This window comes from Talpa europaea (assembly GCF_964194135.1).
Source record: "Talpa europaea genome assembly, chromosome: 15".
Lineage (NCBI taxonomy): Eukaryota > Metazoa > Chordata > Mammalia > Eulipotyphla > Talpidae > Talpa > Talpa europaea.
Window position 1 is genome coordinate 67,685,930 of NC_140083.1, and position 19,194 is coordinate 67,705,123.

Consider the following 19,194-nt stretch of genomic DNA (forward strand, 5'->3'; position numbering starts at 1 on the left):
ACCCTCCTGCATTTCTGACTGTACCCAGTGCTTGCATAAATAAATAAATAAATCTTAAAGCTGGCAAGAAAATCAGACTCCTGAGTTTCATTTCTACATTTATATGTGAGACCTACTCGCCGCTCTCTCAGGTAAGGTCACGGAGTTGAACATTGTGGAACAAATAATGAAACTAGATTTCTCCAACTGATGGTTTCTTCAGCGTTGTCCCTGCTGTCCAGCCAAGAAAATTCAGAGAAAATTCAAACTGCAATTGAATAGTTTGAATTTCTCTATGATTCTTGCCTTCTCAGAATTTTTTTTTTAAACACATTTGTCATCCTAGAGCCAGCTTTTGGGAGAGTAGCGTTTCTTATTTCCCTGTAGTGTGTTCAGAAAAATTCAAAAGTGAGTCTATTGCCACATAGTGGCCAAGCTAATAGCTGCAGTGCTAGAAGGGTCAGTTTAAGGAGGATTCACATTACCAAAAGGGTTCAAGGATAATTCAACAAGTAGTTTCTTCACCTTGATCCACTTATTTCAACTCTTCTACATAAACTTTACCTTTCTCTTATTTCCTGTTATTTTTCTGAATGATTTGGAAGTAACTTTTCATGTCAATAAATCTATGAAAAATAAAAATAATTCAGTATCTATTCTAAGAAAATTTTATATCCTAATTTTCATAAAATGTCATTTAGAAACTGTTTTCTTCTTACCTCTGGATCTACTCAAAATTTTAGGTTACTGTTATTGGGTATAAAGAATAGTCTGTTTTATCTCTGACATTCATTTATTTCTGAGTCTACACCAATATTGTTATAAATTGCCCAACATTGTAGATTCTGATTTTTTTCCTCATAATTTCTGCATCTATTTTAGAATGTGCCCTCCCCCCAACTTTTCATTGAGAGGAAGTCAAAGCCCTTTAAAGTGATTGGACTTTGACTAGGTCAATAAATTGACACCTGATGCAAATTAGAAAATCCAGTGTACTGAGAACCTCTTGGGAAGCTTGCTCTTATAACTCGACCTCAGGCTGAAAAGAAGTGAGAACACACTTCTGTCCTAGTCACACTGGCACATGCACACACACCCAAGTGTCCATAATCAGGCACACGTGCCCCCACCTAAGTGCCACCTGCATGAACACGATCAAGGCCATAGGTAATAGCCATCCAGGCTAGTAGCAGAAAAAGCCCAATGAATCCACTGACCCTACAGACAGACTTAAGAACCTCTACTCAGACTTGTTCAAAATTCAAGGAATACCTAAACTAGACTTCTTCTGAGCCTGGAATTAGAGGGAAAGGGCAGGAAGCAACTGAGTGGCTTGGAAAGTGACTGGGCATTTCAACAGTGACTTCCTGACTTGGAATAAAGGTTTTTAGGAAGGTGAGTTAGGTTAGGAGAAATGGCTAGCTGGCCCAGGTACTGCCTCCTGCTGCTGCTATATTGGGAAGTGAAGAAAGGAAAATTCCTCCTGAAAGTAGATGGAGGGAGTGGGAAATTTATAGACTGTGTTCCTTTTGTCAAAAATTAAAGAGAACAGTGTGTATTAACTCCCACGTCACAAAATCAAAACTTAATCAATTTTGCTTTCCCCAAAATGGAGTCTTCAGTCAATCAGTGCCGCTCAGCACTAGTTAGTGCACCTGCCTGATGCACCCTGCCAGCCCCCAGGGCAGAAACCATTCTTTTTTTTTTTTTTCAATCTTCTAAATCTTCCATTTTCTTGCTCCCTTCGACCTATAGAAATCCCCCATCATGTTCAGCTCCTTGAAGCTCCCTTGTATCTGCTGCCAAATTCGAATTGATTTTTGTTCATATAAACTCTAAAATTGATAAATATCTCAATTACTCTTTAACTGTGGGATGATGTCTCCGAGGGAGCAGGAGAAGGGAGGAGTGGGAGTGAGCAAGAGAATATGTTTCCTTGGCAATCCACATGCAGGTCATGTAGACATCAAACAAGTGGTTGACGGTGCAGATCAGACTTTACACCTGTGCTTCCTGTGCCAAACAGAAAATTACAACCCTAGTTTTAGTTCAATATTGGGCATATAGAATAATGACTAATTTCCCTACTTTGCAAGTTACTTAATATAAATAATGACACTTTTTCAATGATTTTTTTTTTAGTGACTAAAGGATGCCATATGCATACTTCATATGCATATTTCATGTTTTATTTTTACAGCAATTGTCTGAAGTCGGGCAGACCACAGGCACTGGGTTGGCCATAGAGGGGGCCTACCACACAGCCAGTGCTCTCTGACCGCTATTGCTCATGTGTTGTCTCAGACCCCAAGCACCTTATTTCCAGAGTGCACTCTGATCGCAGAAATGATACAAACTGACAGCCGAATACCCACTCTATTACACCTTCTAAGGAAAAGCTAGGATTAAAGCACAGTTCCCAGGTTCTGAACCAAAGCTGTGCCCTCTCCTTTGTACTGAGCTGGCCTTAAGTTCAGGGAAGTCAACAATACGTATGATTTTGCCCTGGGATTAAAACAATCACTAAATGACAGGATCAAATATAAAAATCTTGAAATACTGTTTTCACCTTTCAAATTAGCAAATACCAGAGAAATTTAAAAAAAAGTATTTGGGATTGTTAAGGACAGATAAGAATTGACGGATATATGTTAGTGTTGTGAATTAAAATGGATACTGCTTTTCTGGAAAGCAATTCACAAGATTAAGGATCTGAAATTTTCTCAAACCTTAGACCCAGGGAAAACCAATGTGGACAGAGATCTATTTCTTCTTATTTGTTTCACAGATACCACATTAGATTATTTGTATGGTTAAAAATAATGGTATCATGCAGCATACACTCTGAAGTATTAAGGAGTCTATTGCTCTGGATTCTGGACTGATCTAGGGTAGTGTTAGCAGTCTTAGTGCTGTTTACATACAAACTTGGATTTCCCTCCCTCCAGAAGCATGATAGGATGTAATTCTCTGCCTCCCTGAAATAAGGCATGGCCTCATGGCTTTTTCAGTTTTTGAAATACAAACCATGTGTGTTTAGCTGGAATTTTTAACCAGTTTTCCCCAAGTGTGCGTAATTCCCCACACACTTTTCCCACCATTCACAATAGATAGCAGCATTCCTGATGCCACCTTCCTTTTGCTCCTGGCTCCTGGAGGGCAGAGGTGCAAAGCACAAACTAGAAACTCCAGTTAACCGTTTTGTTTTTATATTTTAAGCCAGCATTTCTACTTCTAAATTTACTTCCAAAAGAATTGAAAGCAGCGATGGTTATTTCTATACCAATATTCATAGCAACATTTTCCCTACCAGCCAAAAGGTAGAAATAACTCAAATGTATGTGAGTACATGAATGGATAAACAAAATATGTTTCTAGGACTCTGCCCACTTCATCTAGGTGAAGTTCTTTGTTTATAACATTGTATATGATTCAGAGATACAGGCTCTTAACATGGTGTTACCAGAAAGCTTTTGTCTGATTGTAAAACAGATATAATTGATATTAACAGATATAATTGATATTAAAACAGATATTATTTAAAACAGATATAATTGATATTAACACTTTAAAAATAATGTATAAATATATTCAGCATGCAAAATCTCCAAAACAAGAAGAAAGGTTAAAATCTATTTCTACGAAACACTGAAATACCGAGACAGGAACAAAGAAATGGGGACGTAACAAATACAGCTGGACCCTGATGAGTGACAAGACCAAGCAAAGGTCTAACAAGCTACAGTCAGATGAGAAGGTCTTCAGTGGTTGGAATTTATTTATCATATTTGCCTGAAATCACATCTGTCCTTGAAAACTTATAAATTTTAATACTTACACTTAGAAGGAATAATTTTGTTTCTAATTCCATACTGAATAAGCAAGTCAGTGGCGCACACAGGTTCCCGAGACAAGTAAATGAAGTGAAACAGAAGTGGGTGAGTCCTCGGAGGCCTTTACTATTCTCCTATATCCACTGTCTCTCTGATTTCCTCCAACTGTTTCCCTCATCTCTGGTGGAGGAGACAGAGACATTCCATCAAGACCACTGTCCCAAATCTTTGATATTTTTAGAGTATATTCTCTCCCTTCTTTATCTGTTATTACTGAACGTCAGTTTTCCCCCAATTGCACAAATTTTCTGCTGTATATTGTTCTATTTTTTTTTCTTTTTTTTTTTTTAAAGATTTATTTATTTATTCATTTACACAAGAACCAGGGTACAGGCCACATTTGCGGGAGGGTGAGAGGACTCACCAGAGACAGAGCAGGAAACAGAACAGGCAGACTGACAAAATACACTGCTGAGGGGAGCAGTGGGTGAGACAAGAGAGGTCTGAGCACCATGTGGGACCCTCTCTGGACAGCCTGGATAGAACCCACACTGCAGAGGCTGCCGACAGCTTCACAGCACTGCACTCAACTGCCTCCGCCACCAGGGGAGGCCCTTCTATTTTCTATTATGGTAAAAATACATAAGACAGTGTAACTTCATATAAAATTTTAACTGCACATTTCCATAGTGTTAACTTATTTGCATTGTTGTAAAACAGATCTCCAGAATTGCTTGTCTTACAAATCTGAAATTCTATACCAGTTTAGTAAATTCTTTGCTTCCCACACCCCAGTAGGTAACCTACTTTTTGTTCCTGTGAATTTTGCTACTTTAAATACCTTATACAAGTTAAATAATACTCTCTTTGGACTTATTGCTTATAGAACCTAAAGACTCATCCACAATATAGTATGAGTTAAGTTTCCTTCTTAAAATGGAATGGTATTCCACACCACCTTTTGTCTCTCTCTGGGAATGGAGATTTGGGTTGTTTGAACTATTGTGAACAGTGAACAGTGCTGCTAAAAAAAAGTGATGTAAATATCACTAAAAGACTCTGCTTTCACAGTAATTCCAAAGGGCACCTGCACGCCTATGTTTATAGCAGTACTATTTACAATAGCTAAGATATGGAAACAACCCAAAACCCAAAAATAGATGACTGGATCAAGAAGATGTGGTACATATACACAGTGGAATATTACTCAGCAATCAAAAAAGATAAACACATGCAGTTTGCAGCAACATGGATGGCGCTGGAGGGGATCATGCTCAGCCAAATAAGTCAGAAAGAAAAAGAAAAATACCGGATGGTCTCACTCATAGCAGGAATCTAGAAAACCTAAATAAGAGACCAGGAAAAGATTAATCAATGCAAAGTAATAATAAAAATCAACAAGCAACTATAAACCAGAGACACACTACAGGGGGTGGGGGAGAGGAGGGAGGGGCCAGGAGAGGAAGAACTAGAGTCAAAATAAGGGGGGAGGAGCAATTGTATGGGGAATATAACCAAAATGAAAATGCACACATTGTACAAAGTTGAAAAATGATGTAAGAATTATATAAAATAAAATATAAAAAAAAAAGACTCTGCTTTCAATTCTTGTGAATATACATGCAGACATAGGATTCCTGGATCACAGGGTAGTGTTTTTCGTTTTGCTTTTTTTTTAAGTTTAAAGACTATCATTTTCACAGTGGTTACAACATTTAACCATTCCACAACAATGTACTAAGATTCCAAGTTTTTCCCATTCTTTCTCATATTTATCATTTTCTAGTTTTGTTGTGCATTAACCATTCTAACTGTTGTGAGGCAATATCACATTGTGGTTTTGATTTGCATTTTCCTATGATTAGTGATATTGAACATCTTTCCCGATACTTTTTTTTTTAAAGATTTATTTATTTATTTATACAAGCACTGGTACAGTCAGAAGTGCGGGAGGTTGAGAGAATTCACCAGAGCCAGAGTAGGGAACAGGTAGATGGACGAAATACACTGCTGAGGGGAGCAGCGGGCATGGCAGGAGAGGTCTGCGTGCCATGTGGGACCCTAGCCAGTGGCCGGGTTTTGAACCACCGCTGCAGAGGCTGCGGGCAGCTTCGCAGCCCAGTGCTCAACCTCCGCGCCACAAGGGGAGGCCCCCTTTACTTTTTTTTAAGATGTATTTATTTATGCATGTAAGAACTGGGGTACAGGCCAGAGATGTGGGCATGAGAAGATTCACCAGATGCAGAGTGGGGAACAGAACAGTCAGATCAACTGAAATATACTGCTGAGGGGAGTAGCAGGCGAGGCAGTAGAGGTCTGCTGCACCATGTGGGTGGTTCCCTGGCTGGGGATTGAACTTGTGTGGCAGTGGCTGTGGATAGCTTCATAGGTTGCGTCTTAACCCCTTGAGCCACCAGGAGGGCCCATTTCCCTTTACTTTTGACCATCTGTATATCACCTTTGGAGAACTGTCTACTCAAGACCTTTGCTCACTTTTTAACCAGGTTCTTTCATTTTGTTGCCATTGACAAGGACCCATAGAAGTTCTCTGTATATACAGGATATTATCTCCTTATCAAATGTATGATTTGCAAATAGTTTCTGCTATTTTGTAAATTGACCTTTACTGATTATGCCCATTGGTGCAAAACATTTTAAAATTTGCCTATTTTTGTTTTTGTTGCCTATGATTTTGGTATTACATAAAAGAAATAATTTGCCAACTACAATGTCTTGAAGTTTTTCCTTATGTTTTCTTCTAGAGTTTCACAGTTTTAGTTCTCCTACTAGATCTTTAATCCACCTGCCACTTTATATAGAGTGTAAAAGAATCCACTTTATACAGAGTGTAAAAGAGTGATCCATCATCATTCTTTTGCATATGACTATATCCTATTTTCCCACAACATTTGATGAAGGGACTGTTTTTTCCCCATTAAGCACCCTGGGCCTCACTGTTAAAGATCCTGTGGCCATTTGCAAGATGTCTATTTCTGGATTTTCTAATCTTCATTGACATTTTGTCTGTGTTTATACAAAGACCAAACTGTTTTGATTAGTGAATGTTAGGATGGCTTTTTCAGTTTCTGAAAACATATATATCTTGCAATTTGGATAAGGATTCATTGATTGATAGAATTAACTCATCTATAGTACATGTTAGGTAGTACACAGTTTAACAATATTACTTTTCTACAACAAGTATATAGATGTATTTTCATTTACTTACAGCTTTATATTTTTTCAGCGTAGTTTTATTGTTTTCAGCGTACATGTCAAACCTCTTCAATTGTAATTATGCGGGGACATTTTATTCCTTTTGATGATTTGTGAATGGAATATTTTTTCTTCATTTCCTTTCCAGATGGCTCATCATTAGTGTATAAAATGCAATTGAGTTCTGTGTATTGATTTCATCTTGCAAAGCTGGAAATGCTAGTTCTCTACATTTCCTTATCTCTTCGCCCCCAATGTCTGCTTAAAGAAATGCAGCATTGTCCGTGGCTCACCTCACTTTACAGTGGTTTCCAAACTCACCTGATCCTGTAAATCTCCCAGTCAGGAAAGACTGAAAGCAGTCCCTCAAGTGGTGCCCAGTCAGTGAAGGATGCTGGACGAACAATCCACTCATCTTCCCACTTCTAAGGAGGATACTGTTGAGGTTCCTCCAAAGTCTCCTCACCATGCTCTGTAACAGAGATGCATCAACTGGTTATCAAATGCTGGAATACTTTTTCTCCTTTTTGGAAGCCTTTCTTGGTTTTACAACGACCTGGGGACTATAGCTTGTCAGCCTGTCCAGGACTCTTATAGAGGTAATATGGTCCTTCGTGTGTTGTTAATTTTGTGTCTCTGTGGATGAAGGAGGGCTTGGAGTTAGTTCCCTAGTCTGCTATTTTCTTTTCTGTTAGACCTAGCGTGGTGTCCCTTCTCTCAAGAATACCACTTATTGCCTCTTTGATTTTTACCTTTTCATACAGAATGATTCTCATATTATTCTCTTATCTCCATGTTAGAATCATTTTTTGTCTCAATTCTGCTTCTTCACATTTTAAAGTAATTTTGTTCCTATCTACCCAACTTCTATTAAGCCAGAAAAGTTCAATGTCAAAACAAGTCATGTAGGTAAACATTTATCATTCGTTGAACTACTCAGTATTACTGCCTTATTAATAATAGTATTGTTAGTATTATTGCTACATGCTAAACCTCATAACTACCTATAATCATTCACCTCCTGAAATCTCTAGATATAATACGATACATATGTGTGTATGTGTAAAATCTCTCTAGGTAGAGATAATAGAGCATGTATCTGAATTCTGATATACTTGTCTTGCAATAGTGTCATCTACATGATTTGATGATCAAATAAATTTATTAACAAATTAGAGAAATCACCAGGTGTGAATTCTTTTTTTTTTAAGATTTATTTATTTATTCATACAAGCACTGGGTACAGTCAGAAGCGCGGGAGGGTGAGAGAATTCACCAGAGCCAGAGTGGGGAGCAGAGCAGGCAGAAGGACCGAAGTACACTGCTGAGGGGAGCAGCGGGCGGCAGGAGAGGTCTGCGTGCCATGTGGTACCCTGGCCGGTGGCCGGGGATCGAACCAGTGTTGCAGAGGCTGCGGCAGCTTCGCAACACAGCACTCAACCGCTGCGCCACTGGGGAGGCCCTGTATGAAGTTATTTAAAGTAGCCAGACTCAAAGAAGTGAAGGAGATAATAGTGGTTGCTGCAAGAAACTGTGGTGATGGAGCACGGGTGCTGTGGTGGTGGGATACACCAGAGGGAAAACTCCAGCATTATCCAAAAAGTAACAAAGATGTAAGAAAATAACTAAATAAAACAGTTTTTAAAATGTGGTGGCTAAAAGAAATCAATATAATACAGAAAAGCTGTATGATTATCAACTATACGACATTTTGGAAAATGCAAAATAATGGAGACAATAAAAAGATCAGATGATTCCAACTAAATGATATTCTGGAAAAAGCAGAATTATGGAGACAATAAAAAAATTAAAAGATCAGATAATAAAGAGACCAAGGGGCTAGAGAGAAATTGGCAGAGCAAAGAGGATTTTTAGAACAGTGAAAATATTCTATATGACATTATAATTATGGGTACATGTCATTATACCTTTGTGCAACCATAGAATGCACACCACCAAAAGAATGCACCTCAGGTAAGCTATGGACTTTGGCTGTTTACTGTGGGTCAATATTGACTCACCCTTGATGAAAAATGTACAAATCTGAGTGCTGTTGATAGTGGGGGAAGCTATGTTTGTATGGGGCTGAGGGATGGCATTTGGAATATTCTTGTATTTTCCTCTCAATTTTGCTAACCTAAAACTTCTCTTAAAAAGAATTATTCTTGGGCCTCCCGGGTGGCGCAGCAGTTGAGCGCTGGACTGCGAAGCTGCCCGCAGCCTCTGCAGCGTCAATTCGATCCCCAGCCACCGGAGAGGATCCCACATGGCGCACAGACCTCTCCTGCTTCCAGCTGTTCCCCTCAGCAGTGTACTTCATCAGTCTGCTTGTTCTGTGAACAAGCTCTGGCTCTGGTGAATTCTCTCACCCTCCTGCGCTTCTGACTGTACCCAGTGCTTGTATAAATAAATAAATAAATCTTAAAAAAAAAAAAAGAAGTATTTTTGAAAGTGTTTGCTCCCATTTTCTAATTGGACGTTTTATTGTTGGATTTGGAGAGTTTTTATATTCTAGATACTAGTTCTTTGTCAGACATGCTTTTCTAATTTTATGTTTTAGTTTTAAGCCTGTGGTCCATTTTGTGATATTTAAGATGGAAGATTTAGCTCAAGGTTCATTTTTTTTTAACCATTGAAAATCCAAGTGCCTCAGTTTTATTTATTGAATTGATTTTATACCTTTGTGAAAATTCAGTCTGTCATATTTGAGTAGGTCTATTTATATTAATGTATGTAGCCAACATTCTGCCAATATTGTTTTAATGATTTTAGCAATATAATGAGTTTTAAATCATATAGAGTGATTCTTCCCACTTAATTTTACCTTTTTAAGATTGTTTTTGCTACTCTAGAGCCTGTACCTTCCCTCTTTAATTCTGGAATAAGTTTGTAGCCTAAGCTTACAAAAGTCCTAGTTGGATTTTGATAAAAACTGTATTTAGTCATTAGGTCACATTGGGAAAAAGTCATTTAAGTGTAGAACTGATATTTTTATAATGTTAAGTCTTCAAATCCATGTACACAGTATCTTCATTGATCGAAATTTAACTTCATTATTTTACCAGCATTTTAAAATTTCAGCATCCATATACTGAATGTTTAAATTTTATACATGGGTATTTCTCTTTCTATATGTTAATTATTAGTATGGAGAAATGTGATTATATTTTATGTTAAAAGTATATATCCTGTGAACTTCCTGAACTCACTTATTAGCTCTAGAAGGTTTTGTTTGTATTTTTGGGATCTTCTACATAGACAGTCTGAAAATGGGGGAAATAAAATAACTTTCATTTCCTTTGTAATCCATAGTCCAACTTGTTTTTGTCTTAATGCACTGCCTAGGACTTCCACTATGACATTAGAGGATATAATTACTGTTTCCTAAATGATTGCCGATAAATCATTTAAACTTTTACCATGAAACCCCTGAGGTTAACTGTGTATGCTTTTCGTAGCTCTTTTTATTGAGTTGGGCTACTTTCCATCATTCTAAATTTCCTGAAAGTGTTTTCTATCTAGTCGTTTCCTTGATTCTTGATACGATAGGTGATTTCTGTAGTTTTGATATTTTATTAGACTATTTCAGGAGGAAGTTGTCCTATTTAGACCTAGAATGTGCATTCAACCTAATTTTGTGGGCCATGTTTCCAACGAAACTCTAACTTTCAGAAACTGAAAATTACTTTGACCGAACTATTGGTTTATCACCCTAGTTTCTGTGGTGCTGCTTTGGGGCAGAAAGAGCTGCCCCAGACTGCCCAGCCTGTGGTTGGAGGTAGGGACTCTTTAGCCACAGAGATAAAGGCAGCTTCCTGAATGCAGGGAAGGCGCCGCTTATTCTGGGTTGTCACCCCCACCTGTGCTCCTTGTCACCTGGCATGTCTGGGGGGTGAGAAGGTGTCTCAGGTTGGGCAGGGGCACAGCTTTCCTTTGCTGCTGATTGTCAGAGATCCCAACAGATCCCAAAGCTGGTGCTGCCAGACTCACCTGGTATTGTCGGTGAGAAGCCATTAATCAGGGAAAGGAAATACTTTTATTTCAGACTGTGGTGGGGAAATGCCAGTGGAGCCTTCTTTTAGGTGTGGTAGGGAGCAGATGAGAGATACCCTGCCCCAGTGTTGCAGCTCCAGTCCTGGAGTCCCTTAGTATCTACTTACTCCCCTCCACTTTCTTCCCATCCCCACCCCCCACCCCCCCAGCCCCACCCCCTTATTCCCTACCCCCTATCTTAACCTCTTAAAATTCTCCACTGGCTGTTCTTCTGGTTTTTCTAGATAAAGGTCAGTAACAGGTAGGTCTGTCCCAGTTGTGATCTCACCCACATTTTTCATCTGAATTCCTGTTGCAATAAATCTAATTTTTTGTTTTTTGGTCCTGGTTTCTTTCGTATTCCATTATATTAATTTGTGTCTTTCTCTGTCTTGCTCTTATCTCTGCTCAAAATGTCTCAATGCTCTTACCTTGTATTCTGAGATATAAACATATGAAATTTTCATTTTATTTTTGACTGGAATAGTAAAAGCACTCACTTTGAAAATGAAATCTCCTGCATGTAATTCCCACTGAAACATACCAAAATTCTACCTATGTCACACATTGAAAAATAATGAACACTCTTTATACATTCATTTCAAGTAAATAAACATCAAAATCTATTTCCAGTTTATTTCATAATGTGAACAATAGTAAAGTCAAAGAGGGCCCCAAATGAGCCTGTGTCTCATTGCTGTGTTACAGAGTAGATACTTTTTATCTTAAATGTTTTCAGGTTTTTGGGGGAGTGTTTATGTTTGTGTTAAACTTTGGGGGACTCAAAGTCAAGAAACTCAGAAGACTATTAATCTAATCAGATGGACTACACATGTTTTTAAGCAAACTGGCCACACACAATAAAGAGTAAATGCCACTTTCTAAAAATACAAAACAGAAAAATATATTTGAACAGATTAATTCATTTAGTCAGCATTAACTGGATTCCCTGGTGGCCTACAGTTTAATTCTCAGTGCTATCACTACCACCGCCTGAGTTTGATCCATGGCCAGGGAGCTAACCCACATATGGTACAGCAGACCTCTCCTATCTAGCCCACTGCTGCCCTCAGCAGTGTATTTCAGTCAATCCTTCTGTTCTACTCCCCACTCTGTCTCTGGTGAATCCTCTCACCTCTACCCCAAACCACCCCCCCTCCACCTCTGGCCTACACTTCAGTGCTTCTATGCAAAAATAAGTGAAATCTTTAAAAAATAAATAAATCAGAGTGAATGAATAAAATTATAAAGTGGACTATTGCTGGACTTTTACTTTTTACCAGAGAGCAATAATGCATAAACAGTAATTTATGAAATATTTACTATGAATCAGATCTACTGGCAAGTGATTTTCATCTGTGATCTCATTTGAATCTTAGGACTAGTCAATGAAACTAATATTATTATACTCATTTATATTTGAAGAAACTCTACTTGAGAGGTTATTTACTTTATTATTGACTGACATAAGTTGAGGCAGACAAAAATTAGATGAACTGATTAAAGAATCCAGACTGAGGCCTGGAGGCTGGGAACAGTCTCCAGATAGAAATGGGAAAGCTGCCTAAATTTTGAGTCTCACAATTAGAAATCTATACAGTCTACAAGAAAGACAATTTACATTTTCACGGATTTTTACAGAGAGTGTGGGCAGGTATCTGGTTAATGTAACTTTTTATCTGTGCATTAAAGAAAAAAGGTTTGTTAAAATTTACCCGATCCATTTAGAACCTACTCTTCTGGAAACTGGGCCCTTCAATGATGGCGTATACACCTTGAAATCTATCTTTGAAATTACTGATTTGCCAGAGACAACTTCTTTTGTTTTCTGTAATGCAGCTTCTTCGCAAGACCAGTCCAGCTCCAGCTTGTGTCTCCCTTAGTTGAGATCAGGAAGTGGGGAACACTTTTAACTGTTTATTTTAGTTTACATTATCTAGGTCATAGCTGGTAAGAAATGGAATCCATGTTTTAGATATATGATTTGGAAACTGAAAGAATACTAGGTCATAAGTGTCACAGATGACTAAAATTTTATTTGTGACTAAATCACACAGAGAATAAATCATGTTATTTGTATTTCTGTGAAATGCAGCTTCTTTTGTGAGAAAGTGAGCAGAAACTAAGCAAACAGAGCAGAATCTGATAGTGATGGAGGCACATCCTCAGGCATGTTTTGAACATAAGTCTTTGAGGCAATGTGCTGGTCTCCCAGGAAACAGAAGTGAACTTGACATAGTCGATGCCTCTTAGAAAGTCCAAGATAGGGGCCTCCCTGGTGATTCAGGGGGCTGCTCCCCTCAGCAGTGTATTTCAGTACATCTGCCTGTTCTGCTCCCCACTCTGTCTCTGGTGAATCCTCTCACACACACCCATCCCCCCACACGCACCCCTCTGGCTTACACCCCAGTTCTTGCAGTCATAAATAAATATATATTAAAAAAAAAAGCCCGAGATAAAATGGATTATAAGGCAAAAGGCATTATGAGTGTTAAAAAAGGTTACTTACTACCTACAAATAAAAATATTTAATTCTGGCATTTTTAAAATATACAATGTATTGGTTATATGTAATAAATTACATAAAACATATAAAATAAATATAAAATATATTGTAGTGCCAACATGGGCACTGATTTTTTTGATTCAAGCAGACTGGGTAAAGGAGTCCTGGAGCCCTCGGTGGCTTTAACACGCTTTTATTGAGCTTTACATGTAGTGCGGGAAATGTACAGGGCAGGCAGGGGTCCCACTCTGGGCTTCTCTGGCTTCTTTTCTCCCCTTCTCTCTCCTGCTTCTCTTGGTGACTATTCTCAATACTCCGCCCAAGGCCCACAGAAGTAAATAACACAATGTAACAACTGCAGGTGCCCTAACAGGCAGGGTATTCCCTATGTGGGAAGGCAGAAAAGCCTGAAAAACCATTTACCCTACAATCCACCCCCTTAGGGTTTTCTGCCATACAATCTATATACAAACACATACAAGTTTCCTTTAACAAACACAAACACACAGCTATGGCCCACAAAAGAAAACAAACAATACAAGAGAACACAAACAATTCCCGGCAGGGCGCCAACCTAGTGGCAAAAGACAATTATTGGCACCAGCAGATGAGCCACCACATCTGCTGCCAAAGGCACTCATGCAAGGGGGGAACCACTCAGGCATCTGCCGGAACACACCAGGAGGCCATCAGGCTTCCACCACCACATCCACCCCCAGGATACACTCACTCTGGGATTGGCGATTCTGTCTTTGGGGATAATCTCCCAATCCTCAGGGTTTCTGTCTGCGGTCACTCCAACACTCAGCTTTCATATCCAGGGGTCTGTAACACGCAGACCTGCACTTAGGCCAACCCATTGCACATGCACATGGGTCGGGAAACCATGGATACAAGCTCCACATGTAGCCTCTCTTGGGTCCCCTCTTTGGCTGTGGGCCCCACCACAAGCTACATTCCCCACCCATCCCCCAAAGATGGGTTCCTCAGCTCCTCACCCTTACTCAACAACGAGCAGGGCATCACCCACAGGTGATTTTAAGAGACTCACTGGCCTTCTTTAGCATACTTAGGCTGTTTAGCAGCCACTCAAGGCTTCCCAATCTCCACCAGCTTTTGCCTTTCTAAGCTGGCTTTTTCCCTCTGCCTGGCTGCTGGGCAATACACAGGCTGCTTTTTGGCCATCAAGGCCCACTGGCCACCCACAGATTCCCATCTCCTGGGGTGTACAAACCATACCATCCACCCCCAGGATGTCAAAAACATAACATTACCCTGTTTTTAAGTTCCTCCACCTTCTGGTGGGATTATAAGTCCAAGTCCATCAGTCTTTTTCTGGATCAGCACTGGAGAGCTCCTAATTGTGGTCCTTTCTTCCCCGACAATTTTGCTGTCTCAGAGGTCGTGGGCTGGTCCTCGTGAGCCATCTCCTCCTCCATGCGAGGTCTCGTCCCGCAGCTCCTGGACCTTGTCCACCTCCTGTGCTCCTGCAGCATCTCTAGCTCTTCCAGCAGCCTCTAGACTCTGGTCACCACCTGTGCTACCATGGCACATCCAGCATTGTCACAGGCAAACACAGTCTGCTACTTCTCAGTTCCTCCTGAGATCTTCAGAGGGCTCCATACCCGTCTGCATCGTATCCATCTTGCCGACTTAGGCCAATTGTAGTGCCAGAAAGGGCACTGAGCAGGTTTTCTATGATTCAAGCAGACAGGGTAAAGGAGGAATCCTGGAGCACTCGGTGGCATGTAGTGTGGCAAACAGGTACACAGCAGGCAAAGGTTCTGGGGGTTCAGGAGGCCAATAGGCCTCCAAGCCCCCAGCAAGTCCTCACTCTTGGCTTCTCTGGCTTTTTTTCTCCCCTTCTCTCTCCTGCTTCTGCTTCTATCTCAGTACTCTCCCCATGGCCCACGAAATAAACAACCCAACAATGTAACAACTGTAGGTGCCCCATCAGGCAGGGAAATCCTAATGGTGGGAGGGCAGAAAAGCCTGAAAAACCATTTACTGTACAATATATAATAAATCTGTACAATCATATGCATAATAAAATTTCAAATAATTATAAGAAGATAGATTAATATGCCAATAAAGTGGAAGAAATAAAATACATAAAGAAAAACTGCATTGTAAATTGCTATTTCATCCTTACTGGGAATCATCAGTACAGTGCAGCTGAAGCTAGAGAAATTTAATTCTGTATAATGGCATGTACAGAATTCTCACTGAATATTGACTGCTAAAACTGCTCAAGTAACTATCTGTGATTTAATCTGGGATAAGGAGAATTTTAAATCTAATAAAGGATAAAATAAAGAATGTTGTTTATATGGGTATCACATTGTTTAGCACATTGTAATTTAAAACATAAACACAGAATTAGAATTAAACTGTTTCTGGTCTTTTAAAACACAGTAAGAAATATTTTTAGTGCTTTTAAATTTCACTATATATTTGTGACAGTAAGAGATTTTGGAATTTTTCAAAGATCACAGGTTAATTGTAATTTTTCTCATTGAATACAAACATGATTTTGCATGGTTTCATTAATATGGTCATTTTGATGGTTCTCCATTTGCAAAGATCAGACTATATAGGGAAGATTTTACATCTGGCCATAAGAGGTAGAATTCATAGATATTATATTCTGGTTTCAAAATATCAGTATCAATTCATACCAAAATACCTACTTAAGTTAGAGTCAGGTTCTACCAAATCCTTGTATTATACTACCTTATGGCAGTTTGCATACTGGTTGCTAATACATAGTCTGATGAATAGTGGCAGTATTTTGGTAGAATAAGCTATGTACAACAACCGTATATAGCAAAATTCAATGCAGTGTCTCATAAGTGGTCGGGAAATTCCCTATTAAGCGTTTAAACTAATGGTGGCACTTGTCAGTATAATTATTCGGCTTACTACAAATCCATTTCCAATCTGTGTAGATCCTGCCACTGCTGACCCCGTTGTTATTCAGGTAGGCACACTCCCCATTTCCACTGATGACAAACCTAAAATCCAAAACAGCATCATTAAATATCCATATGTTGAACATCCACATTCATTCCTCCATTATAACCCAACTCTAGGTTTATTGAAAAGCATCATTTCTGTGTTTAGTTCACTTTACATTGTCAAGATCTGTTACTATCACATCTTTCATGCATCTGTACCAAGACCAGGTATGTTGCTGAAGGTATTTAACAAGGACTGGCTGTTGCAGCAAATGAAGTGTTTCCATCACAGTCTTTAGTGAACATTATTTTCAGTCTTCTCCCTGTTTTGACCATCCTTCCTTCCCCTCCCCTGCTGTGGCCTCAGATCTAGGGTCAGCTTGCTAGTTTTGCTAGTCACTTCCTAAGATGGCATAGCTTTGATTGATGAAAGTGATTTGGCCCCTATGTTTTATCTGCTCCACTGAAATGGTCACAATTCAAGGAACTGTTCCCTAGTTCTTTTCACTTACAAAACTTTAGGAAATATTCCCATAGTTTCCCTGAAGATTTTCCTTTTGTGATAGATGAAACAGTGGGAATGAATAGTGGACTTTGGAAATTTGTGGCAACTATTCGTGTGGCTTTCTAGGAATTTAGAACCCCTGCTGTGCCTCATCTATCCTTTCTATATTCTAAAGATTCCAGCAGAGAGACATTTAAATCATTGGCTCAAAGTATAAGAACCATGTTCAAAATCATCATCATATTAAAGATTTCAATGAAAATCACAATTAGTAAAGTTTTTCAAAGCCACAGCTAATAAATGGAAGGGCATAAAAATGATGTGCATCTCCTACCCTCCTAGTACAGTGAGTTTTCCATGATCTTAAGTTCGCTCTCTCATAAACACCATTCTCATATACCCACACATACACACAGTAGAAAGTCAAGTCCTCAAACATACGTGATATTGTATCCAGCGTTGCCTACCCACTTCCAGCTGTGATTTGGCGACTCTTTACTAAGGCCTATCCAGTGGGCAGTAGGGCCTTTGTATCTTTTCAGGAAATTCTATTATAAAAAACATAGAAAGTGAAAAACATGTTTCTCTCCTATTACTCTTTGGTCTCTCTCCCCTACAGCCTTCTCTTTTTAGATGGCAGCATGGCATCAGGGAGAAGTTAAGACTTTAGGGTTAGACTAGTCCCTAGTTCTCAGCCCCCAAACTCATTCTCTGTCTCTGATCAAAAATTATCCTAAAGTCACCATCCACCCCTGCTGGGCTGGCAAAGACCCAGGTAATAATTGTTGTTTTAGTAGAGTATGAATATCATCCTCAGTCCCCATAACACCCTATTTGGATGATAAATTCTATGATAACCACACTTCTCTGTACAATGGCAACAATACATCCAGTCTTGTGGGTTATATTGAGGATTCCATGAAACAATGGGTCTGAAACATCTCACAGGGTGCCAGGCTAGGCACACGCAATACTTTCAAATCCACCTGGAATAGGATTCTTCCTTCTCCTTCAGCCTTCTCCCCATGCAGGCTTCCCCTCCAAGGAGCTAGAGATCCAACAATCCTCACCATTTCCTTCAGGGTTTCAATCTGCACAAGATTGGCTTTTTGTGAAGTACAGAAGAGCTGGCTGAATGTCCAATTTCCTATGTCATCCGAAAAATAATAACACTTGCTTCCAAATCCAATCCATCCTTCGGGGCAGGGTGCACACCCACAGTGCTCCAAGGCTGGCATTTCCTTTCTTGCTAAAAGTTAGATTGTAACAATAAATTGATAATTAATGAATGTTCTCATCCTTTTTGTCTATGGTTCCACTAGCATCCACAGGTCTCTTCTGAGTATGTACTTTCAATAGTCACTTTCCCAGCTCATCAGTAAGTGCTTTACCCTAAGGACAATAGTTATCAGTCTAGTAGTCTGCAAGTGGGAGCCTGTGCCCCTCACTTCTGAGGGGTACACAGGCATTACTTGTTTCAAGCAAATCAAATTCTACAGCAATGCTTTTTATGAATGTTTCTAACCTAATTTCTCCAAAAGGTAAACACTAGTACACGGTTCCTACATCTTGCAGATTCTGCTTTTCTACATCTTCCTTAATATTAGCCCTTCAAGCTCTGGACAAGTCTTACCTGTTATAGATGTTACTATGCTGCATTTCTTAGGGGCTACAAAATATCCCAGTAGACAAAACCTAACAAAATTAAAAAAATAATTTTGGCAACAAAAATACAATGCAGGACTTCCTGTAGTTTTCTGTTTTATATGTATTTCTGTTAAATATGAATAAAAATATCTTGGCCCTCCCTACACATTCTGAAACCAGCCACAGTGTTGGTTACAGGAAAAATGGACATTTTTGTTTCATAACTTCACCTCCTCCTCCTCTAACATCTTAAAAAAAAAAAAAACACACATTGCTCCTAAGAAGGTGTAGTAAGTAAAAAGATATTTCATTTGAAATATTGAACACCACAGAAAACTTTTATTTCCCCTTTATATTTAAAGGTCAGCAATTACTTACATATTATACTGTGATATAATTCTATAGTAGAAATATAATATATAAACAATCGTTTGAAGAAAACAAAATAAAATTTTCCAAGATTAAGAATGGTTTTGCTCATGTATGTTTTTAAATATATAATGGTGTATAACAGATCAC